This window comes from Daktulosphaira vitifoliae, unplaced genomic scaffold, assembly GCF_025091365.1.
Source record: "Daktulosphaira vitifoliae isolate Bord-2020 unplaced genomic scaffold, ASM2509136v1 Scaffold_3, whole genome shotgun sequence".
Taxonomy (NCBI): domain Eukaryota; kingdom Metazoa; phylum Arthropoda; class Insecta; order Hemiptera; family Phylloxeridae; genus Daktulosphaira; species Daktulosphaira vitifoliae.
The window spans coordinates 24,576,969-24,604,898 of record NW_026099574.1 but is presented as its reverse complement, the minus strand read 5'-3'; the positions used below and the strand labels follow the sequence as shown (position 1 = coordinate 24,604,898).

General features: G+C 27.9%; 1 protein-coding gene and 1 long non-coding RNA gene across 3 annotated transcripts in view; one reads left to right on the top strand and one right to left on the bottom strand.

Moving 5' to 3' along the window:
• The window catches only part of LOC126902204 (uncharacterized), a 39,015-nt gene extending 11,421 nt beyond the window's left edge, over nucleotides 1–27,594 (bottom strand). Inside the window, exon 1 of one of the 2 annotated variants that reach the window (XM_050679237.1) lies at nucleotides 27,175–27,594. The gene's annotated coding sequence lies outside the window, so the exon portion shown is untranslated. The remainder of the gene's footprint in view (nucleotides 1–27,174) is intronic. The other variant, XM_050679238.1, reaches the window with a different exon arrangement.
• Nucleotides 10,708–24,266, top strand: LOC126902215 (uncharacterized). The gene is made up of 4 exons (XR_007703174.1): nucleotides 10,708–10,805; nucleotides 10,887–10,963; nucleotides 23,560–23,730; nucleotides 23,818–24,266. It is a non-coding gene; the product is annotated as an uncharacterized LOC126902215 (long non-coding RNA).
• Nucleotides 27,595–27,930: the final 336 nt, after the last annotated feature.

The window sequence follows — 27,930 nt, the reverse complement described above, 5'->3', positions numbered from 1 at the left end:
TGCCGCGACCCCACTGTGCTGGGTTTTTTTTGTATGAAGGGGAAGTGAAAATTTTTCTTAGGTATATGTGCTTATAAAGAAACCTTAATTACACTACTATAAAATTCTTTATAGTTTATCAACCACCAAAAAGAAAAACGAGAGGATTACGTTAAACGCTGTTTATTGTAAATACACTGTTGTTTACCCTGATAAACTTAAGATTTTATCATAATTTTATTAACTCTGTTTATGTATACAGGTTTAATAAAGCAATTTTTTATCATCATAACTTAAGCATTACTTTTATAGTGTTTATTCTCAAAAACCAAAATAAAAACAGATGTTACTTTGCATGTATCTCGTAAGCTGTTCTATGTCGAAATCGTTTCGCTTGTCTGAAGTTACTTATGAAATTGCAATATATATATATATACATCTCATATATAAGAACACCTTTAGTATAATTATTTAAATTATTTTCTTACAGCCAAATCGTCCTTGTGACCAAGTAAATATTTTTTACAATCCATACAATTAAATTTGTTTTTTTTAGCTAGATTAGTAATATCTTAAATGTCAATTTGATAATTTTATGTTATACTCAAACGTCAACTGTTCTTTAAATTATAAAAATAGTGTAGAAACTACAAAAAAAAAAAAAAAAAAGAAATTTCTAAATTATATAAGTTTTAACTAGTATATATTTTTTAAAAACTTATTTTGTAGACGTCAAATAAAAACTGCAAGGAAAGCAAATGAGCCGGATACAGGATAATATGTCTGATCGTGTAATGTATAAAAACAAAGAAATAGTCAACGTGCGGCACATAATATTTCTATAGTTTAGCAACTAACGTCCAGTGTCAAGGACTAAAAGTATAAAACAATCTGTTATTTCATTTTGTTTTAGCACATTTAAACGTAACTAAATGTGTAAAACATCTACAGTCCATTCACTATAATGAGCTACAAATGAATATATGTTTTTAATTATATGAAAAAAATCGTTTAAATTGTTTCCATAAAAAAAAAAAAAGACTATTTTCACTATTATATTTAAAATCAATCTAAGATCTATTAGACATTTTAAAAAACAAATTGACGTTGCCAACGTCATCAATAAAAAATATCATTAAAAAATTGTGATGAATTTTTTAAATATATTTTCATAAAAATATCTTAACGGATATAAGCATATATGCCACTATTTAAATAAAATAATATCTTAAATTTACAAAATTACAATTATTTACTTGAATTATGTAATTTGATCTAATTATAAGGATTCGCTAAATATTACATATGAAATATCAAGTCATTTATTGACACTTAGTATAATAAGTTATTATACCAAGTAAACTTCATACAGTAAATAAAAAATATAAAATTTACAAAATAAATTGAGTTGCTACCGCTCATAATATCGATTTACCAATTTACATATACTTTACAACAGTGTATAAAAGCGAGGGCTAAGAGAAGTTCACTCTGTTGATAAAAAATATGGTATTACTATTTTTATTAAACATCATATGTGTCTCTGTAATAACTATACATTGAAAACGTATTTTATTTTAGAATATGTTTTGTACAGTCATGTAAAAATTAAATAAAACCAACATTTTATTAAAAGTTACCGACTTGATTTTAAAATATAAAAATGTGCACTCGTATTCATTTTCAATATATGTAACTTTTTATCATATTAAACGACTGACCGTGTAACATATCTATAAGAAGTTCATATTTGAAAACGTTTAAAGAAAAATATAACTCCAACAAATAACATTTTAAACTGTTCGTAAACATTACCGTGTTTCTCAACCTCTATTAATAAAAAGTACATCCTTTTGCAACTTAATATTAAATTAAAGTGAAGTTAATTTACCTTCCATTGTCGATCAAAAAGGCACATAGAGCTAGAATAGCTTAAGCCACAAAGGTGAAATCGTAATTAAGACTAATAATACTTTCGACTTTTTTTATCTATTATTAAAAATAATTTAGTTAGTTCCAAATAAATAAGTCACTCTTTTAGGTATAAAATCTTATCTTTTTAAATATTTATTGTATTTTCCACAAATTTTAAGTCTATAAAAAATGAAGGTGACATTAGCTACTTTAGAATTTTAATAATTACAAAAGAATTAAAAAATGTGTTAGTCCAATTCAATAAAAAAAAAAAAAAATTGATTAATTTTTAATCTTTTTTTTAAGTATTTCTACGTACAAAATATTTTTGATACTATCAATATAAAAAATAAATAAAAAATTCAAATGGCCTAACTCGAAATTGAAAAAAAAATTAAGTGACCTAACCCACTGACATAAAGCTCAAAACACTTAAAAAATTAAAAATATATTTTGAAAGAGGATTTAAGTACGACACCTCTACTAAAAAAAGAACTTTCGAAAGTTAAGTTGATTTGACATAGATAAAAAACCAACTATTGAATGATTTAAGCTATAAGAACGATTTTTGAAAAATTGTAGCTTTGGCTGTTTTAGTATTATATGCCTCAAATGTAAGCTGTAGTCCTTATATATTTCGAAGGAATATACACTTACTTATGACGTGTATTATAAAGTTGTTTTGGTTGGTAAACTTCACTGTCATGTCACTTACAATAAAGATTGTCATCGAATCCTAATAAATGAGTAATCCTTTTATGTGTTCAATACTGAACTTATTAGATATGTGTACATATCTATAAATATTATTTAAAGTCAAACCTTCCTTTTACTTGAATTTCTATATAAGTTATTTTACTCTGTCAGTGTATTTTTATATATTTAAAAAACAGTATTTTTTATATGTGATTAAATTTAACAGCGTAAAAAACTTAAACTTGGACAGCCTTGCAAAAATTACAGTAATATTAATATTTAAGACTTAAATGGAATAATGATACATTTTCTGATTATCCGTATGAATTTTAGTTTAAAGTTTTGAAATTTATTCTTCAGCTTAAATCGTGTGTCTATAGGACAAGTGTCTAGACGTTACGCATTGATTAAGACGGAAAATAAATAAATAAACGTGTCTTCCTCGTAAATATTTTATCAAATATCTTATTGAATGGGATATTTATTTATTTAGACGTGTTTCGCTTACTTGATTCTAAAAGGTGTGCTACAATGATAAACTATATTTATTTCAAATGGACTAAAATTATTCTTTATTGAACAGTACAGCACCAATATGTATACTTATCTACGGTAAAACGACGCTAGTAATTTTTTAACGTCAAACCACATATGTGGTCTTCCCTAATGAATACAATGAGTCATCCTCTATATTTTTATGTAAAGTATATGTAGATTTTTGATAAAATTATGTTTCATTGGTTTTACAATAATTTATTAACATAAAGTAGAATTTTCATAAATATATTATTGGTCCATTTGTTGATTACTATTGAAAACATGTAACTATTATATTATTGAGTCAACAAATGACAGAGAAATACCTATTACTTAGTAACAAGTCGTTCGACTCGTTTCAATGAAGGGGAGAGAGATTGAATGAAAATTATTGTGCTTAGAATAAAATTGATCGAATTCATCTTCTGTGGGGAAGTTTTGTTCTCAGGAAAACGCTTCGAGCGAAAATGATTGATGAACTATGAGACCATTATCAAAATTATTAAACGTTTGGTGTTATTACTGTTTGATCTACTGTTTTTGCGGTTGCGTTTGTAGTTCACTACTGCTAATGGTCATTAATTAATGTATTAATTTCTCGAAGGACGACAGTCGAGTTCAATTATGATGATATCATTAGGGTGGACGTTTAATTTGTGTCCGTTGCTTCTTTGATAAATAATATTAATTTGTTACTGTGGAACCGAAAATTTTAGCATAATGTACAGTTATTTGAATAAAGACGTCAAATCAGAGTAATAAAAATTCGAGATTTTTACAAACGAATTGGAGGGGAAATTTCATTTTCATATTTTGTTTTTATCACGTTCCATATGAGTAATGTAACTTAAAATGGTAAGCATCGTCATTACAACGATGAAAAAACCCATTGATTATTATTTCTACGCATATGGTTACAGTAGGGAAATTTTAGTAGTGACGATTTTTTGGGCGCGATAATTGTGGTTTTCTGATAGGTGACCACATTTTCAGATAGCAATGCGAGCCTGACTGATGGGCGGGCTCAACATAAAGGTGAAAAAAATTATCAACGTTCTGGCAATGTATTCTTGAGTGTACCTTTTTAACGCGATTCTACCTATTAGCAGCTAAATAAATGAGAGATTGTCTGTGCTTCCGGAACTGTATGACTGCAAAAGTTGTTTTCCGACATTATTCCATATATGGTGTCTGCCTAGTACTTCTCATCTGTACAGCATCCTAATTTGGCATGTGTAGTATAAACACTTAATATAAATATGCGTTCACACGTATGGTTACATGTAAACGACAATACGGGTTCCTATAACAATATAGAGTTTTATCTTTGTTGGATATGGTGGGTAGGATTCGCCAATAAAGTTTAACAAAAACTTTACCGATTCATTATTCGATACATCTATGCTTATCATATAAACCTGCCGGTGACTGCGCAATAGGCCATAATGCGATTTACTTAATATTTAATTATTATAAATTTTGTGTTATTATCGTTTTAAATTCTTAAACAATTGCTGTGGAAAAATTACAATAACCTCGTTGTATCGTTGTTCAATAATAAATTACAATACCGCCGCTAAGTGAGTAGGTACATTCGTGGTACTTTGTAATAGAAACAAAAAGAAGAGGTCGGTTGTGTGATTTGCATTTAAACGACGATAAAAAAAAAAAACATGGGTTGATGAAATTCATGCGGAACCAATTCTCCGAAATAACTCTTTGGTCATGGGTCAATGTGTGCACTCACATTTGTTTTTTAAAAGTTTGAAACAATAATGATTCGTTATTCGACGGGAAACTGAAAAATACGACTTCCCTTTAAGCTCGTATCGATTGTGTAAAACGACATTAAATATTAAAAAATATGAATATTTAATATTTTGCGTTTGTTATTCAAGTGTGATACATGTAGCATTGTACTTATCCGATTATGTTTGGTAAACACGACTGGATATTTTGGTTAGTCAGAAAAAAAAAATTAATTACTAGAATAGTATAATAGTCAGAATTATTGACAAAGGTTGGTAAATATCATCTACATCAACACTAACAAATATTGAACATAGAAACTGTTAAATTTTTAATAAAAGATTCCCGCCTGTTTGCTATAAATATTTATGCTAAACATGAGGTTAGTTTTAAAATCGATAATATAAACGCTGTGTATTTGAAGAGACCATAATAACTTGAGTCATTTTTGTACTAGGACGCTTACGCATCTTACTGATGTATAACTTGTTTATTAAAAAATAAAAATGTACAATATCATCTTTATTGTACATTTTCTATTCACATCTGGTAATATCAAAGAAATAAATAGTTATTCTTTTGTATTATAAAAAAAGTTTTATTAAAAACTGATATTAAACCCATGATGAAATATAAACAAAAATTACACCTAAACTAAAATAATATATGTTGAATTTTCAAAATATTTAGATGCCACTGTTAGTGTGTCTTAAATATAATTTAGATATTTTATGAATTCGGTACACCACACTAACCTCGTACTCATAATGTATTCTATAAATGTTAAAATTATTTGGATTTTATTTAAAAATAAATAACGGTGCATTATTACCTTATAAAAATATTCCGTATATTACTTTCCAAACATAATGGAACGCGAATAGAATGTATCATACAGAAACAAAGTTTTGATAAAAAACCCGATATAATTGCATTGCTTTAATGTTTTTATTAAAATGCATACGTTTAACGAAACTTAATTTAGTATATGTTTGCATAGTACGTCAAAAGAAGTTTTCAAGTTATACTAAAAAAAAAAGCATAAATAAATGATTGCATTATTTGGAAAGTAAAATTTTTTAACGGAAAATGTAATGTGGTTGCCGTTTAGATCAGTACGAAATCGCTCTTCTTTTATAATAACAGACTGGAAGCTCTTGTCGGTTCTACAAAGCGCAGAAACGACATTTTTTTTGGTCTATACACTCCCTGGCGTTTTTTATTGTTATATATTTTCGATTTATGGTGAATATGTAGAACTGATTATTATGCGATAAATATTACGTTAAGAACGTGCACAAGAAAATTCTAGTTTCCGTATTTGGTAGTACGAAGCCAGTCATTACCGGACTAGGTTTTTTTAAATTATTTTTTATACATGCTTCGTGATTTTTTCTATCTTATCATACAATTAGTTGTTGGTTATTTTTATTGTCGATCTAATGTTTGAGATATTCACATTTGCAATACACGGTACCTGTCATGCAATTTACACGTCGATTTAATACATAAAATTATGGTCTGGTCCTAATCAATTGCATTCCAAGCTGAATGTTTCCTCACGTATTTTACTATCAACATTTTTTTCTTTTGTTTGTCCTGAAACCTAATCATGAATATGATGTTGAAATAATCTATAAATTGATACTTCGTGAATGGTGCTCGTGATAGATGTTAATGTTTATTTTCAAGGATTCCCAACGATTGAGAGCAATCACTTTGATGCATTTCAAAGAATGATATTGCTTCTCATTGAATCATTTTTTATCAATGAAGATTTATCGTTACTATTCAGAAAATTAAATACATTTTCTATCGACACAAAATAAACAACTAGTTTTTGTCAAAATAAAATAAATCAAAATACTTTAGACGAATTAAGTAATATAAAGCATAACCAACGTAATTATTTGTGGGCTAAAATTGTAACATTTTTTGTATATAGCCTAATATCTAATGTGCATTCTAATAATTTAATTTACTATTTAATATAATGAAGAATGTATATTATTTTAAGTTAATTTTGTGTAATGAAAAAATGTACAAAAAAATTAAATCATTTTTTTAGCAACTAATTTTTAGTATTTCAAAATAGTTAAAATGTTTCAATAGTGAAATATTTAAAAATTATTTATTTTTAATTATTTAATATAAAAAAGAACACATTAAAATTTTTATATGCATTCATTTTCTTTAAAATAATTAAGCTATTTCTAACAAAATAATTGAATACTATTTGTTTATTTTTGCATTCATTGATTTAAATAACTCTCATTTCACAAAGACCGTGTATAAAATCATGTTTTTTTAAAATTTGTGCCACTTTTTCTATGAAATCTTGTTTATTGCGTTGTTATTTGAGTTTGTATATTTAATAATAATATTTTAAATAATAAAAATAAATTATATATTCAAAAAGTCTAAAAATAAAACAATAATGTAGAAATCTGAAATTCTAATTAGAAGTTCAATATAAATATTATAATATGTATATTTAAATTTTTCCAATTTTATATATTTTAAGTAGAACAGTTGTAATGCATAATTTCGCACAATAACTAGTAAAGGCACTTTATAAGGAAAAAATATGTTGAATTTAAATCGGATTTTTACTGGAAGTAGTTTTTATTCAAACAATTTAGTTCTATAATGTCATTAAGATTTTAGAAAGACAAGCTTTAATTTGTGTTGAAAATGGAAATATAAACGTAACAGCTATTTAAAAAACAAATTAACATTAATAATATTAAATTTAAGTCTACTTTTAAATAAAATTGTATGAATCTCTGTTCAATTTACGATGATTTGTTTATAAATTTTTGTACATAAATTGTAATAAAGAAAAAAAAATCTTTAATTAATAGAATTAATTTTATGACATGTGTTTACATAAAAATTCATTGAAATTTTAATTAAACAAGGAATAGGTTATATGACAAGTATTCTATGATATGAATTTCAGTAAGGTATATATTAATTATTGAACCAAATTATGTTGTGTCAACTAGTATGTTTATCAGTCATCGCTGAGAGTTCATTATGAAAATCGTATTTAAAAAAAAAACACAGTTTAATTGCCATTACAAATATTACCAGTGTAATTTTCGTTTTTCCGGTTTGCATAAGGCGAAAGTATTTTTGACTTGAGAAAGAAAATTTGTTTTAAGTGTTACTTCATGATACGCATTGCGTATTTGAAGTGTTTTGAAATCGATAATAATATCATTAAAATAAATGTATACCACGTCTTAATAATAATTCTCGAATGCGAAAATGATCAAATCAGACGAAGTTCATCACAGGTACCTTTAATAATATTTTTAGCTATATAGCTAAATAGATGTTTTGACGACCGAATTAATGACTGTCTGAGTGTATTAATGATTTAATAGTTAGGTTATTTAGTAAAAAAAAATATTTTTGTAATTTTGAACACATCATATAAATTTTAAAACTGTATCTATACGACGCATGGATCAAAATGTAACTTGAAATATTTTTGGCATAATTTATAGTCTTAACAATGTTTGTATTATAATTTTTTAGTAAATTATGATACTTAACGCTTTTTTCAATTATCGTATTTATTATTACTGTTTAATATAGATAAAAAAAAAATTAAATTTTACCATAAGTCTGCTAGTAAATTGTAATAGACATATAATTTCTTTCACAATGTATAACATATAACAAATCGAAAGAAACAATTAAAAAATCACATTTATTTTAAATTTAAAGTAAAGAGTTAATATCTAAAATGTTTTTATTATATAATTTTATGGAAAATTTAAGTAAAGTAAAGATTTAAAAAAAAAATGTGTAAAAAAATGTTAGAAACTAAAAATTAAACGAGAATAGATTGTAAAAATCAATCAACTTCTACAATATCAAATTACTCATGTTTTATGTACATGTTTCACATTTTATGATGTAACTTGAAGAAATGTCAACATTAGTGACTTTATATTTTTATGAAAAGAAAATAAATCGATTAAATGTTTACATATTGTTGAATAAGAAATAATAGTTACCTATGATATGTTGATAATTATTGCAATTGTTGATGTAGTGCATTAGTTCTTTTGTAATTGAAGAAAAGTTACAGAGAAATATTATTTATAATGACTCTCGTAGAAAATAAACAACAAAAGACTAACATTTACTTCAGACAAGACTAGAAAAAAGTGTATTATTATTTAAAATCAGGTCATATATGTAATGTTTAAATTGCTAACACATTTATTTAACTATTTAACAAGTTTTATCAAGAGAGTATTTCACGGGACCAGCAGTATTTATAATTTTTAAAGTTGATATTTACGAAATATCAAAAAAAACCTATGAGTGTTATTAATTGTAAAGTGATTGTTATCAAATTTTTTGTAAAATAAAAAATAATTTATTTTAATGAAAAAAAATATTTGTGAGATTAATATTTTGATTATCATTTTAAACATTTCAGTTACAGGTATACTATTTTAAGCTTTTTTCAAGCTGATTTTGAAAACAATAGAAATGTTTTTTTGCATAATGTTGAACGAATCATTGGTTTGCGTAAGGTATACACATGTAAGGTTTTGTTATTGATCTCATCGACAATAATAAACCATAACAAACAAAGTAGACGTGACAGCACAGGATATCACTGTAATTGGCTTTGTTTCAATTTTTTCGGTCGTGCAGATTTATAGGCCAAACATATTTACACAAATAATAAATAATAATAATAAAGACTTAAAAGATTGTACCCTATGTCGATAAATGACGTAAAAAGGAACTAACGTTATGACCTTGTTAATTTTTTTAGGTTCTCACGTTTTTGTGATTATAAACTGTTAACATTTTTTTGGATTGAAATACTCATTCGTGCTAGGCCTTATACGGCTAGGCCAATGTCAAGGGGTTAACTTTGTCAATCGACACCCGGTAGTTGCAATTATCTAATTGTAACTACAATTATCACGACTAGTGTAATTAATTTATAACTTTTTTCAAGTTTTCCCTTTTGCCCCCTCTTTGGCCATCACTAGATATTAGATTGATTGTATGACACCTGCCTTCAAGGGTAATGAGGCGAACTAACACATACAATAACAATAATAATTAACGTGTGCACGTTTGTCGATCATAATAACATCGCTGATGCATATTTAAAGTTACTAATAGATGATTGTACTCAGCGAGAATAATTATCAATACAATTGTTATTATTGATCGACACTCCTTGTGTGACGGGCATTATATGCGCCTGCATCACATTAAAAATTACTTACGAATCACAAAATGGCAGAATTGATCTCTAGTGGAAATTTAAAAGCATTCTACAAAAAGTGTAGAAAATAAAAATTGCTCAGCGTTAAAAAGTCGTGATTTTTTATGAATTTTCTTAATGGGTGTGAACAACTTCGGGATACCCATTGAGTTTCAGTTTTCAAGTACACGTGAAATAAAAAGTGAGTCGTAATATTATGTTACACGAGTTTTAAAGTGCAATCTATTATGTATACAGCGACGTTTATCTTTGTGACTTTTTGGTTGGTGTTATCATTGCAAAAACATACATATTTTGTAGATATCACCTACATTGTTATATGTTTAAATTAATCATTAAAAATATGTTGGTGATGCGACATAAATGAAATGAAATATAATGACTTGTTAATTTTATTGTAAATTTATATTTAAATCACGACATAATCATTTAGTGAACAATCGAATTATATTTTACATTTTGCTCGTCATATCATGTCAACTAGCGCTATTGAATTTATAATGCTATTAGTTAAGCTTGTACACTCAAATTATTTTAAATGACAGAATTTTAGTCGTATAGTTACAATTAAATTATATGCTTTTAAATTGTATAGTGTACTAAATTGATAATCCATTTATATAAAAAATATAATGAAAATTTTTTTAAAAAAGTTGAAGTATAATAATTTTTTTCTTTATTTGTTAATTTAAATGATAAATAATTAATGTTCGTTATTTGGTTTTATTTTACTTTATAGAAAAAATCATAGCAGATCAGTGTCTATAGGAAAAATAGGTACTTCTGAATTATTTATAATTCTGTACAATGAGTATTGTAAGTACAAAGTGTATAATAAAATAAATTTTAATTTAAATGGCTAGAAAATTAGAGACAAAATTATTGTTTAAGGGAAGAAATCATACTAATGATGAATATTTGGCAAATAAAGATAAATACAGAAATTTGCACAAGATATTAAATACAAAAAATTTATTGGTTTTTATAAATCATAATCGGGACAAATTAATTGATATTCAGATTAAGTTTCATGTTATTTTCCTTTATTCTTACGATAATAAGATAATTCTTTACTTTTTCTTAAATGTATCTTTTTCTTTGGATTTAACCCACTGGATTTTTAAAAATGAATATTGAAAAATGAAAAACAGCAATGTTAATGTTAAATAAATATTTACTTTAAATCAATGTTGTATAAATTATACAAATTAGGTAAATTAGTTATTGCGTGTTCACACTGTTTTACACACTCGATGAGATATTTAATTAATTTTTCGTTAGATAAAATTTATTATTTTTATTACAATAATATAACGTTATTATTAAATCAATATAAATAATTTATGTAAAGTCTTTAATATGTGCGTATTCAATGTATTTAATTGAAGTTATTTTAAAATAAATTTAATTTAAGGATTCGATTTAGAGTTTTCTATTGTTGGGATGGAGATTTGTGAAAAAATACGATTTAATCTCGTAAAGATGTGACATTGATTAGTAACGTGATTATTCTCTCTTAATTTAACAGGCTAGGGAAATTGGTGTTAGCTGAAACACAAACTTCACATAATTTTGCACCCGAACAGAAGGTGTTTCCGTTTATTGTTAATGGAACGCACGTATCCATTACAAGTTCCCGCTGAGAATATCCAATCAGAAAATATAATACTTCGGTATAACGTACGCTTGATCCACACTATATTATTATTATTATATATTGTTCGCAAAACCATTGTGTATCTCGGCAATCAATTTTTCCTCGTTACGTACACATTCGCGTATAAGCCCACCGTATATACCCATAACACGGTTCCCCCTGTTTATTATGAACGGCTAACGATCATCGCCTTAACACCTAATGCTTTTAAAATCTTAGTACGCCATTATAAGTTAGTCAAAGTCGTTCGAAATCTTGAGTCAGATAGCGTCTACGCCTTGCAAATGCCAAATTTATGAAATGTCTTCAGATCAGTTTTTACAGTCGCTGTTTGTATCGATCGCATGGTCTTGGAATTCGTTCGTGGGCGAGAGTCAGTAATTTTTTAGAACGCCAGCCCATAAACTCTACAAAAAAATACCGGTAATTATGGCGATTTCCTTCTTCAGCCCGGGACGATTGCACGCGTTATTAACCCGACGCCATCTGCAGCAATTGGTATAGTCTAGTATTGATAGCCGGATAAAAAAACTGGTCTTTGCGACTTTCTCGCGAACGTCCGAATAATAATAGCAAAAATAAAATCGACCGTAACAACGTTGTTCGGCAAAACAGGACATTTATCGTTTATTATTATAAATGTAACTTTCACCGAGAGACGAGGAAAAGGTCATCTTGTATGGTCTGCTCTTCCAATTGCACCGAAAAATCGTTTTTGTGTACCGTTACCATCGCAATAGAAATTTTCGATGTTCCAACAATAATATTAGATGTGCTTTACAGTACATACATAACGTACAAGGCAATGGCATCGCAGTCGTGTCTAGTCACTATAATTCGTTTTGGGCTGACCGACACGAAGCAGATCTTCAAAAAAAACTTGATGTACAAAGCAGACGAAGATTTAAAATGTAATAGCACGCGATCCGATATCTATATATTGTAATATATTGTTCGCCAAATGAACGGTATAAAGTACACGTGAACAAATACCTTATGAATTACCACCTAAAAAATTATCTCTTTTTTACTTCACACCCGCGTATAGTAAAAGCCTGCACATACATCAAACGTAAGCAAAATACCATCTGAAGTATTTGCGATCGGTGGATTATTGTCTATTGTATTCAATCTAAGGAATAGATTTTATTATAAAAATTTTGGAATTATTACGGAAACAAACTTTCCAACTGGATTATTTACTTAGGTCTGTTTTAAAATGAGGTAGTAATTCTTAGGTTTTGGCAAACATTTTTAAAATTAATTTTTTATACTTTGATACCAAGTGTATACTTAATGATAGCTCAAACAACAAAAAACGATACTAATATAATATGACATAAAGAAAAACCTGTTCCCAGGTGATTTCTAATGTTGGTATATACTTAATTAAATCACAGTCGAATAATATGAAAATAAATTAGTCTTTAAAAACAGAAACTGTCAATCTGTCGTTGTTTATAGTTTGTAAAGTTTTCATTTATAACTTTACCTATTTAAGGAAAGTAAATTTTATTTGATTATATTCGATCAATTTTGTTTGAAAATAATTTGTTCGGACGTTATTAAAGGAAAAGGAAAATTTGTTAGATAATTATTACTGACGTAGAAACAATATTTACTGTTATTGAAATTTGACATTAAAAACTTTGAAAATAACTTAATTATCAACTTTTTTAATTTAAATAAAAAATTCTTGGAAATTTATTTGATCAAACTAATATTTTTGTGTATTCTTATTGTCGTAATTCAAGATATTTTCTGCAATGTTCCATCCCTGGAAAATGTGTTTTTGACAATTTAGAGGGGAAAACAAAGCACAAAAATCAACTTTAACTCTATTTTTATTTGCTAGCTATCAAAGTAAACAAATAAAAGATCACAGTTTGGCTTTATCTTGTTGTTGAACTACACTTCAGTAGTTTAACAATAAAATATGAAAACTGATGACACTCGTGATAAAATAAAAAGAGCTTTGTCCAATTCATCCGAAAAAGTAAGTCGGATTTATAAATAATAAATTTGTAAACTTATGTTTATATTCAATATGTTATTTATTTCGAATACATTAAATTATGTCATGTAATTTGAAGTTGAAGGCAATCAGTAATCATAGGCAATGATTACCGATCACTTTATATGGTTCGTTTCACTTACAAGAGAATTATGCGGAAATGCGTTTCCGACGATGACTTGGTCCGTAATAAGATTATGCGATGGATATTAGATTTATTGCGCGTACATGGATATATAATATTATTACTATAATTCCGCTGTATTCGGATTCATGAAAGTCAACAGCCATGTTTTACTCAATTATAACTTATAATTTACAATTACATTAAATTAATGCCCTGGTACATTATATAAAGCTACGTTTTCTGAATTATAACAGGACGTTTATTTCTTGGTGGACAGCTTTCTTAGAACTCGTAGCGTTTTTAGATCTTTGTAATATCAAGATTGAAATAGAAAAACTAGTACATGTGTACAAATTTAATTGTCTTTATGGACATCTATGGCTGTCACTTCTAATGACAAAAGCCACGTAAAATTTTGTATTACATACATTTTTAAAGAATTTTCCCCCCCTTTTTTTAGATGTAAAATAAAATTTCTGCGAAAATACGAATATAAATAAAAAATAGCTATATGTTAGTGGATAAAAGGTACTTTTATATCAAGCAAATATATTTAGTCTAATATTTGAAAAACCGAGTAAAATTTAAATAATTCGGCTTAATTTATCATCAAGTTGAAGTGTATATTCCAAGCATCAAATATTTTTTATGCTTCTATTAATGTTCCTCTATAAATAATCTTTTTTTCAAATCTAAATAGTCATCAACGAGTTAATATTTATTTTTGAATAAATATGAGTATAGAGTGTCAACCATTACCAATGGTCAACCAACGCAGATCTCAGTTGATAACATATGCTCATAATAATCGTTATGAATTAATAGTTTTGTAACATCATATGTGAAGCGTAGGTGACGTCGATTCAGTCGAGTCCAAAAAAAAAAGAATCCTACTTCGGTACGGTTTTTGTACAGCGCGTACCTGAAATTAATCTCATCCGTTTATTTTACATTCGGAGTTCAATAAACAATCCTTTAGGACATCCAACATTCATATTATTAATCACAGTTCATAATATTAGTAATGTACGTCAGCTGGGCCCACTACGCGCGGCTTTCAGCACAACGAATCTCCGGATAAGTAGGATTGATTGCGCAATGTTGTTTAACGGATACAAAATCGGACGGTATAAAAGTCAAAGTGTGTCACGTGTTCTCGGCACAATGATTGATGTAGTCACACGAAATCCACACCCGCCGGCACGTAAAAAATTACAGGTAAACGTAAAAGCTGCGAAATAAACGTAAACTCGTTAACTATTGTTTTAATTATAGCGAAAAAAAACTATCGACCGTAAAAAACAGTATGACAATAATTGTTCCTGTTGGCGTACCGTTTCTTAGTCGTCAATGCAATCCGATGACTCTTTAGAGCATAGATGTACTTTATTTTATCAAAGCGTTATATCAACTTCAAAAGAATACATCACAATTATTCTAAATTATTTTTGTTGAACTTTATTAATAGAATTTAAGAGTACAATCATTTTTGAATTTCATTACAGTATCATTATTCATTAATCAGCATACCACGTCGAAACTATTGACTAACCTAATTAGGATTTTAAAAAATAAACAAAGATTTTCCATTTTTTTTTACTATTTTAAAGTCGTTTAATAATTCTAAGCAATTCATACATTTTTGTTTTTATTACTTAAAAATTTATTTTGGAATTAGCAATGGTGATAACACATTTTACATGGGTATAATAACTAGTGATGTAAAATAATGGTAGTAATCTTTTTTTTAAAAATAATCTCGGGAATGTGTCTTGAGAATATTCTCAAAACACGACAAAATTCTTTTAACTTGCTTTTGTTATATTTTACATTATTGTAAAGTATAAGAATAGAAGTTTATCTAATTTTATGTTTTCAATTTTACAAACACTTATAAAAAATTGAGAAGCCATTTTAAAAGCTATAAAATAATTTTTTTACTCAAATGTTCTTTGAAGAATTTTTTATATTTTTGTTATTATGCGTCTATTGCCAAAGTTAAAAGATAATTATTTTTCTATCGTAAATTTTTGATAAATATTGATTATTTCAACTAATTTTCAAGTATGATTAAATATTCTCAAAGAAATTATTTAGTTATATTTTTTTAAAGAATAAATTTCCCCATAATAATCCACAGAAAAATATTCTTAAGAATATTCACTTTACCGAGAAAATTAGTTTGTTACATCATTAATTACAATGCTCTCTATTTAATTAAAAATAATTTAGAATCAATTAATATACATTTATTAATTAATTATCAACCTATAATTAAAATAAACATTTATACAAAATTAATTGTGTCCGATTATATCAATCGGACACAATTAATTTTGTATAAACGTATTATTAAGTATTATGCCAACATAAACTGATTAATTAGTTAAAGATGTTAAGTTTTGTTTAGAAACGTACTCGTATAATTTGTAGATTTATATGAAACGAGGAACGCAATCTGTTTTTGTATGTATATGTTTTAGAAGGAGTCATTTAACATGTTAAATGCAAGAATAGTGTCCAGTAGTCGCTGTCACGAGCAATGAATTTCCGGCTTAAATGTAAAAGCTATTGTGCTTCGTTGATTACAGCAAAATGCAATACGGGTATAGGTATCTTTTATGTTCAACGTACTTGAAATAGCAAAGTAAACTGATATTAATCAAGCTCTTTATACTTGCGAATGTAGTAACAATGAAATAATAATTTAAATAATATGTTTTAAATAGAATTCCTTAATTAAAAATATCAAACTAAACCTCAATGATAATACAAGACTAATGACCAGAAATTTTAATAATAGTTAAAATCTGAATAAAGACAATTAGATTTTTAAGAAAAAAATGTATGTTTAAATAAATATTGAAAATGTAATTTACAGTTTGATCAAATTGAACTAATTTTTTTTACAGTTTTGCTTATGAAAATAATAATAATAAAAAAATAATTAAAATACATATTAAAGTTGTTAAGATAAAATAATGATATGAAATAAAAACAAAAAAATTATATTTATTATAAATATGTTTATTTAATATCTATTCAAACAACTTTGAGAACCGTTATATCAATTAGTTTGTTGAGAAAATATTTACCTAATATTTATTATAACTCGTAAAAATGTTATTGTTCTTTTTGAAACAATTTAAGTTTAATCAAAATAAGTAAGTACTAAAATCGATACTGTAAAAAAAGGTGTTTTATAAACATTAGAAAATAAATTGAATTACATTGGGTTTCTATTATAATAAAAAGTAACCTCCATTTTTAACTTGCACCTAATTTTTGAAAGAAAATGTTGTTCTATTAACGATTTGGTAACAATAGTTAGTTATGTGTATGTTTTGAAATAAATGTTTATATTTATTAAAAAAAAAGAAAGCTTAATTGAAAATGACAGCATAGAATGTCTACCAACCGTGAATTTTATGCAATAGTGTTGTTCTAATTAACATTAATTAGATAATTGTATATATTAATAATTAGAAGTTAGTCTCCTAGTTACAACATGAGATCTTTTGAACAATATTTCTAATGAATGAATTCTTTGAGTTTATATGTATAAATACCAGTTAGATTATATGTAGTGCAAAATGAGTTGTAATTTATTTGTCATAACTACGCTTGCATAAATTTAGATTGAAAAAATCACAAATAGGTTTTGGACGTGTCGACAAACATTAGAGAGTAACCAACTTTTATTAGTCATCTCTCGAGTACAATTATTCTTTATGTAAATATTGTTTTAGGTAAATATATTTAGAAAGTGTACGAAGAATCTAAAACAATTAGTATAAGAGCTGTGGGTTTTTGAAAAGCTGTTCTAAGTTTAAAATAATATGAGTAATTTGTCAGATATGCGACATCTGTTAAAATGACTACTTTTTTAGTGTAATTATTATACATAAGAAATGTTATTAATGTAAAAGTTGTTGCATTTAAGTGAAACTATTTATATAATTATAATAATGTAATTATGTGGGTATATTATACATAGGCAATGCTTGTAATGTCAGAAAATATTGATTATTTATGTTAACTAATATATATATATATACAATAATTAAACAATTAGATTTAATTTGGTCCCACCAATAAATTATGAGTATCGTGTAGACGATAAGACTATAAGAATTTCCATCTTTATCTTTAACAATGAATAGTATATTTTCAATCTTTGATTAACTATATAAGTTTAATATCCAATTAGAGTAAATGTACAATTGCTTTGTATAAATTAAGAGCTTTTCAAATAATATACTTAATCTTTTATTGCGACGGTACTTTACATGTTTTAATGCATTATTATTATTTGAGGTAATTTATTATAATGAGGGTATAATTTTTTTTAAACAAATATTTTCATCTTTTGGAAATAAATATATACATTAAGCAAACATTAACAATAAAAAAATTAAATTTTACATGAATATAATTTTTTTTTTAATTATCAAATGGTTAATCCTTAAATTTCAAAATTTTTAATTAACACATTGATAAAAATAGAATTTCATATTACTAATGACGAATAATTAAAAATGAGATAACCAAAATGAACAAGTAACGTTTTGGTTTCCAAAAAATAATAATTAACATTAATATTTTATTAATGACCAAATATATATCACTCACGTTTACCGTGTTTATTTTAACTGTAATAATGTATAAGTATTCACGTCGGTGTTTTCACATAACATTTTAGTATCTACAAAATGATGATAAAGGGTCACTAGTCTCCTAGTTCATCAGATGAACAAAAAAGCTTTGACGTTGAAAACAACAAAACATTTAAAAATTGTTAATGTTATATTTTAAATTTGAAAATGAAACAAGAATTTCTAGTATTTTTTAGTGATAAATTGATGTTTTAAATGAACTGACGAAATTGAGAGACGTTATCTTGGCAATGAACACAACAAGCGAAGTATATTGAACAATTGTATGAAGCCCCTAAGGATACATTTAATAAATGTATTACATTGGCGTACTAAACTTGGTAGGAATCTTTTGTGCATACTCATTACATCTATAATTTAACATTCTGCTTTTGAAATTATGAAGTACATTGTAATATAACTTGTACATTGCGTCGATTTCCTTTCGGATCTAATGTGATTTCTCGGTACACATCAAGTCAATATCTATTTATATTATGATCTTATCTTTACTTATACGTGTATTACTCGTGACGAATGAAATATGTTAACATGTGTCACGTGTGTTATTTGCAATTTGATTGTCAATTATTTGGTCAATGGAAATTATGTGTCGACGGTTGATTAAAATACAACCGTACTTGTAGCGATTCGTTTGGTTCAGCTGATAAACTGGTTTGCTAAGTGTGCACAAATACATAAACGAATTTAATTCTGGAGAGTTCTGTACCACGTGCGAAATTGCAGCATGTTCACTGCGGTAAAGTTTACAACTCAAGTAGGAAACTCAGCATGGGGTCCAGTGTTGATGAAATTGACCGGTAGGCAACTGCTGAAGTGAATTGATTTTTTAATAGTAACAATACGTTTTCGTCATGCCCCTGGCTGGAGGAGGATATAATACAACTTGCAAGAAGCACAATTGGCGGCCAACGCCGCCGACAAGGTCATTGCGCTATTTTATTTGCTCAGTTTATTTAAAACGACTGTAATAATATCATTGCTATCATTACAATTATCTCCGTACGTATGTCATGAACACGTCACATGTGCATACAGTCGGCGAGTGAGACAGAGCACTAAGGAAATCAACAATAATGTTACTCGGAACTCAAACAATCGATGTGTCTATACAATGGCGCTAAAAACTTTTTTGCATCCACTGTATAGAAACCCGTATATGTACGCTAATACAATAACACCATAGAAGCTCTACCGTGTGATGATTTTCGAGGTTGATGCCGATTACAGTCCGTGCCCATAGATTATTACGCGTGTGCGTTTGTCTGTGTGGGTGTCACTTGAATCGGTGCAATGCACTTTGGTATTCGTGACCGTACTTTATCCTAAGGTCCAAATCCCAATTATGGATTCTATCCTTAAGTTCTTCTATTTTTTATATCTTCATGGCCCGGCGTCATGATGTGGGAAGCTTTCAAACAGGCGGAAAATGTCAGTATGGATATCCATTAGGTCGTTATAATTGAATTTGCGATTGTCATAATGCTCCGGCGCCGGTGGTACTTATTATTTGCATAATATTTATTACCTACCAGAACGACGAATCTTATAATAAAACGAAATGTGATCGATTTCTATGTTAAAATTTGTACACCGAGAGTTATATGCCCACATAAAAAACAAGACGTGTACATTAAGCAATAAATTTATCATTTATTAAGACAAGGACTAATATTTTGTATTCATTGCTTTGTGTTAGTATGTTTCGATTGGCAATTTAAATGGTCAGATTACTGAATTACTCGAAAGTATAACTGTCAAGTATACATATTTACAAAAAAAAAAATATATATATACTGTCATTTAGTTATGTCCGGATAGTGGATTTAAAACTTAGTGCTTTCAGTTGAATTTTACACATATCTCTTTGGCGATTTAATTAATTTTAAACCAAATGTGTCCCATAAAAATCGTGTCGGACCTTATTAATTTTTTTTAACCGATTTAAACTACGCTACGTGGATTAATTAAGATTAGGTATTTTATAAAATGTCCATTTTAGTGTAATAAGGATAGATTTAACATTTCGTACTATTTTTTGTTCGGATCTCATAGCAAAAGAGATTTATTAAACGAAACAAAATTAATTTTAAGGCTAATGGATTTTTGTTGACTTCACATTTGTTAGCTTTTGAAGGCTATTAGTATGCAGTGTTCAAAATTAAATATTTTGATAGATATCTACAATTTTTTAAAAATCTTTAATTTTATTTCTGATATTGCAAATATTTAAATCGATATATAAACCATAAGATTTCTATTGTTGACTTTTCTGGTAGTTGTAGATGACATTATAACGGTAATAATTTTATAATTAATAATATATAATGTATTAGATCAAATAATACCTTTCAAAATAAACAAAAATATAGAAAACAGTGTTTGCTAAGTAGAATCAGATCATACCATTAGATATTACTGTCACAAACACCTCCATTATAATGTAATAACGCTATAATTATCGACTGGTATTTCATCTCATCATAATAACCGATCAAAAATTCATTTAACTGTGACAGTGAATCCTCCATCCGTCTAGAGAGTGGAACTTGTTGCTGTTTTAGAAACGCATAATTTATTTCACTAACACAGATGACATTCGTTAAACGTGCTCCGTTTGCCATCAAAACTCCGTTATGACAATTCCATAAACGTATGTACGCACACGTAGGTCGCTAGATGATTGAATCAGTTTATTTTGGTATACGTTTGAAGAAGACAGGTAGGCGTACTTAGTTTAATCTTTATTAAACACGCGTTCTATCAATAAAAAACTGATTAGCCTATTAAACGCATTCAACAAATTCTATTTGACTAAATAGTGAATTCTTTCAAATCAATCAATTAGAATAGAAGCCAGTTTCCATCAAGAGTCGGGATTGACATTTAAATTTAAGTGCTAATATTTATAGTTCATAACACCTATCCAGTCACAACCATTCACTGATATTTGAAATATTAAACATTGATTTTGGTTAGGTACAATGTTGAAGAAAGTCAACAGGAAAAAAGTCAAGTAATGTGTTCACGTTATTGTGAAATATTTAAAGAGCTGATTTATTAATGTGATCAATAGCGAGAATAATATGTTGCCACTCTCACGACTGTGCTATGCTACACGGTAAGAATTGCGAAATCTGACAATCTGGTTGACATTAAAATCGAACGATAAATTAAAATAATCTGTCCGCATTAACTACGACGTTGATACTTCCATTGTATATTAGATGCTAATCATAAGGTATGCGCCGGATAAAACAAATGAGAATTAAATGTATTTTTTTCCAGGCGGAAAATCAGTTCTAATTGAAACGTCTATGCTTGACATATTTATAATTTTAAATTAAAAAATATAGCATAGATCAGTTGATTTATATTTTATGGAAAAATTTCTCATAACTTCTAGTAACAAAATATATAATTCGAGTTTGTTTTCAATGTTTAAGGTAAATTTGTCAGATTCCTTACGCAAAACTTATTTAATAACGCGAGTCAAATTCTAAGCTGTTAGTACTATAAGAATAAAAGTTATTGAACTCGAAGGACATCACATTATGTAAAAAAAATTGACATTATATATCATCTAATTATCTTAATACCATAAAAACTTTCAAGGAAACGCATTACAAATATTACAATGGGATAGTTGCATGAAAGAATTGCGATTGTGTTTCTCTACTAGACAAGATACGAAAATAATGAAATTTAGTTTGAGAATAGTTAATTAATAAACATTTGATCCTACTAGGCATATGTCGTTTCCTGAATGTGTGAGCTAAGGTCACTGTAAGTAAACATCTATCAACAATAAAAGGATTTGGATCAGAGGTAATAAAAAAACTAAAAATAAATATTAGCCAATACGCACACTGGTTTATTTGTTTAGAAGTCACGGGTGAAAGTTCAACGTTTCACATTCTGCAATGTAATCCCATGACATTATGTATCTGGTGTTATCATAAAACACACTTATACATTGTATTTTATAACATAAATTATATTCTAAGTATCTGTATGCATCGTCGACCTGTCAACGCGTTGATTGAGCTACTCTAGGCTGTTGAATTAATCACAAAATACACCAATGAAAGTGCATAAAAGGGCGTATTTGATTTTGACCATTGTAAAGTATGATACAATACACAACATTGGTAGTCATACTGACCTAGATTGCAAGGTTTAAAAATTGTATTCATATTTTAATTACTTAATATAACAAAAAAGCGTTTGATTACGTTTACGTATGTCAAGTATTAAATTTTTAAACTTGAAAATTAAGGTTTAAAAATTTCCAACATCAGAATATTATGTACTCAATACTTTTAATTTTTGTTCGAGTATTAGTAATATCTGGCAGCTTTTCAATTTATTGCTATCACTTTGTATAGCTTCTTAAAATTATTAATTAAAAAAACTATATTTAAGTAGAGCTAATGATGTTTAGTTGAAATTTATTAATTTTTTGATAAATTCAGAATTAGCTCAATTGTAAGTGGATGTGCATTGTAGTGTTTGTTTTATACGACTTGATCAACTAACATCTTAATGACGAAAATGATAATGTGTTTCTATTTGAATGTAAATAAAGTTAATTATTGTCACTACCGCTTTGCTCTATTTTCATGAATATTCGTATAGGAAGTTTAATCATTTAATGGGGTTATTTAAGTCAAATAAGTAAGGGTATTAACAGCAACATGAGCATAATAAAACACCTCTGCCGCGTCTAAACAAATTAATATATTTTTCTCAGTTAAATCTATAGTAAAAGTTGTCATGCAAAATGGATTAATTAATAATTATATCTGACGATCATTGAACATAACTCTGTTTAAGTTTACAATTATTGCATTAGATATGTAAGAAACCCTCGTACAATTATTAAGTTATGTCTATTCGTTCGAAATATGTATTTTATTGTATTTATTATTTTTGCAGATTTACATGTGTTTATTATTTGACATAATTTGTATAGTTGATGAAAATTTGTGATACTTTTATTGAACGGTTTTGATATCATAAATTGTAGATTTTTAATGAAATACATCCACACAAAATATGTATTAATATATTTCACTATCTATAACAACCATAATATGAAAAGCATTGGTAAGGATTTCATTGATAGGTTATTGTGTTATATGGAATAAAATATTAATGATGAATAGATTATACTTTACACGTTTAACGTTACAGGTCATTCGCGCCAATGACGAATCGCTAATATTTATGATTCACTGGTCCATTGAAACGTCGTTGAAAAAGATCGACCCAATGAGTCTTAGACTACTGTTGAATACCTCGGCAAAAAAACTCCAACGTATACTGCACACTGTGCATGCTAATAAGTCATCCGTCGATCATAATTGTCATATAGGTAGGATGATCCAAGGGCACAGGCGGCATAACACAGATTTGCGATGTGGCTTGACGTGGTAATTCGGAGGAACACTGAGGGGAAAGTTGTTATTTTTTGTTGTTGTAGCCCGATTTTTGCAATATTTATCAGATTACCATTATAATAATAAACACCCGGTAGTTAAATAGAGCGGTATATTTATTAGATTCAAAATGAGTTGGCAATAGAGACAGCCGCTGTCATTTTTATGCTTTCTGATTTTTCAATAAAAAAAAACAAATGTTATACATAGTAATCACTATTGTTATTCGTTTGGAGACTATTTCGAAAGTTTTAGTTTTTAGTTATTTTTGATAATATTTCAAAAAATATATATATTATGTTTATAATTCTTCTTTATTTTTCTATATTGAATCATATTTACAATGAATTATTCACATTTCAAAGAATGTTTTACATTTTAAAGTACTCTAGTCAGTCATATTTTTCGATATTTTATTAATTTAAAATTATAATAATGAAATATTTATTGAAAATGTAATCATTTTATGTATATGCAATCTATTAAACTATAACTAACAAAGCTTCTTTTAAAAATCCAATTATGACCATGTGAACATTTTTACTGTTCCATAGTTTTGTTGAAGTGTTTAAAATCAATATATTCATATATTTTGTGAAGAAACCCGTTATAAGTATAAAACAGCTCAGGGTTAAGATAAAATAAGTGGCCTTCAATTTTCATTGTCTAGATTTTAACAACCTCCGTGATTAGGTCACCAAAATGACGCATTATAAATTTTATCTAGTAAACATTTTTAAAAAGATAAAATAGATCTAGGTGATACTTTACTTTGAGTGTAATATTTGTTTGTAACACTCGAGTTATTTATTTCAATATCTTGAAACATTCAGTAGAAACTATAGAAATGTGCAATAAAGTTTTTGATAGAGTACCTTAGTTGTAATCCAAATATCCGCCAACGTTTTAAATTATTACCACAAGAGAAGTTTGCCAGTAGTACATTTATTAGTTATTTAATAATAAAGTTTCGAATGAGAAATGGATAGGCGACGAAAAAGAGCCAACTAGATAGAAAATTAAGAAATATCAGCTGTAGACTACAAATTTAACGTTACATCTCAGTAATTAAATAAGATTGCAGTATTGAGTGTTGCCATACTGATAGTTTTTATTTCTCGTTTACTTTTAAATTGAAATAAATTTGGTAAGTTAGTGAAATCGTAAATCTTTTCAATTATTGTCCTTTTCCGTTGGTGTGGTTTTCCGTTCATGTATCGTTTAAGACGACTTGGTTTTTCCGGTTACAAAGCTTTAGGCTTTGTCCGACCCGCGCGTTTCCACTGCCAAAATTATATTAACAATGACTGGTAGGTGAATAGTGTTAGAAAGAACAAGATATGGAAACTAGAAAAAGTCTCAAAAAAATCTTCATGACAAAGGAATATTAAAAATAAAATGTATGTGTTATGCAAGTTTTTGTATGACCAACCTACACCCGTCCGGGACTAGCGTGAGCGCTGGAAATACCACTTCCGAAATGTACATGGCGTGGGTACGACATCTCAACAATGAACGTTATAAAAATGTGCTATCAAAGTAGTAATAATAATTCACTAAACAATGGAAAGAATAACTTTGAAAAATTAAATTTCGTTTCGTCTTACTAATTTGAGTTTTCATATAACATTTTTCATATTTTTAGTTATTGTATTAAAAGAAATTAATTTGTATGTAATGTCTTGAGTTTTTTTGTTGTTATATTTAGTTTGTAATATTAAAATGTCAGACATTTTTTAGGTAACGTGTAAAATTTCATTATTAAAGTACGATCAAATTTAAACACAATAATCTGATATTTATTGTCATTTTTTCTCAACTCCGGAACTCTTTTTGTTTATTTTTTATTGTAACTCTATTATGGTTACTTAAAATATTATCTCTTGTACGAATTTTTTTGTTCTGCGAAACAATGAATTAGTAGAATTACTTTATAACCACAATATTAGTGCGGTTGGAAGTATAGACTACCACCCTGAGATGATTAATCCCAGCAGCCAACCGCACAACAGGTTGTCTAGTATTGTTGGTGTCATTTAGGGACATTTTAGTCATTTACTAATTACATACTAACTTCAAGCTGTCGTGGAATTCATTTAAATATATAATTCCAACGTTTAATAAGTTGTAAATCACCGCAGTTTTATTAAGCTTTTAGTTAATCACTTTCAGAACAGACATTAAAAATATCTAGTAATGCAAATGTATTTATATTAAGGTAAAAAGAATTTATTTAAAATAAGTATTGCTATTTAAAATTATTTGTATTTTTATAAAATTAAACTATGACCATTTTTTCACTTTCTAATGTCAAAGGTGATTTAGTATTTGCTATATTTTATAAAAAAATCTTTATCAAAATACTAAAACTATTATAACTTTCTTGAGAATTATTATTATTTTTTAATTCTTTTAAAATGTTGATATTTGAATCCATTCTTAAATAACAAATTATGCATGATTATCTCACTGGATTTGTATGTAATATATAATATTTATTGATACTGTATAATCAATAACAGAAAGTAAATGAAAAAGTATTTTCCTCGAGTTCCTGTCAAATTTAATTGTATTACCAATTAGAACTGAAATGAATTTTGAAAACAGATGACAATGGGCAAACGAATACACATCAACAGATGACACTGACGAGTGGTGTTCGTTAGGACAAACATTTGGACGATTTATTTTTAAAACATCTGGAGAAATGTCATCAGATGATAATGTTATATATGTGTTGTTTCAAGAATTAAATCGCTTAGAACAAGAGAAATTCGTGTTTTTCATATAGTCGAGTTTTGTTTAATATGTAATTACAACGTGTATATTTTGTTATATTTTAGAAATATTCAGATAAGCCGTGGACCTTATAAATCCACTCTAAGCTATAACATTTGTATGCATCCAAGAAATAACAGCTTCCGACTGTCGGGGATTTAAGAGATTGTAGCGCGCTAACGTTCGAAGGGTGAAAATAAAATAAGCAACAAATCTAGGGAGGGATTTTTCCGGTCGGTTCAGGCTAATGATATTTGAACCCTGAACGCGAGTTTAAAACGTCTCGTCGCATCTTATTCCAACTGAAATATATACATTATTTCCCTTTACGTACCTTTTTCAAACTTTTTTACAAAACTTTTCGTCCGAAGACAGATTTGACCAAACAGCCAAAGTAAATCCCGTTTTTTCCTATGGACTCTGGACAATGTGATATCGAGATATAAACAAAACAGCGTAACGCACGGTCTATTAATCGGTTAAATACAATTTGTTTTTAATTATCGAAAAAATAACTTGTTCCAAACCGATCGAGTTCGGCTGATTCCCTTTGATTAAGGCTCGAGTCGATCACGTGCGTGTGCTGTGCACTTGTGTCGCGTGTGCCGCGCTGTCCGGCCGAACGTATTTCGCGTACTGTCCGGATCGGTGCGTGCGGCGACAGTCTTCGGCGAGAGTTCACCGTCCCCACCGATCAGTCGCCCGGGCGGCCCGATGCAATCACAATATTGTATACATTACTACTACTACTACTGCTATTGTAAATGTGAGTATTGTTATACAGAGCGGTCCGTCGACGATGACACGAACTTGCCGCCCCATACGGTAACCGATCACTTGTGCAGAGCCGATGCGACCTGTATGCGGCCGGTGCAGCTCTGCTCGCGGTTACCCTGAACGCCCACTCGACGGACCAGTCGCGCGGCTCTCCTAAAATGGTCAACACGGCAAGATCAACATGCGCTCCACGTATGAAACGCTGTGGACCGGTCAACGGGCTCGGCATTCTCGCGTGTTTTTTATTACCTGTGGTAACAATTCATTTGCTCAACGCATAACTGTGTTGACTATTTAGCGATTTTCGTCTGGT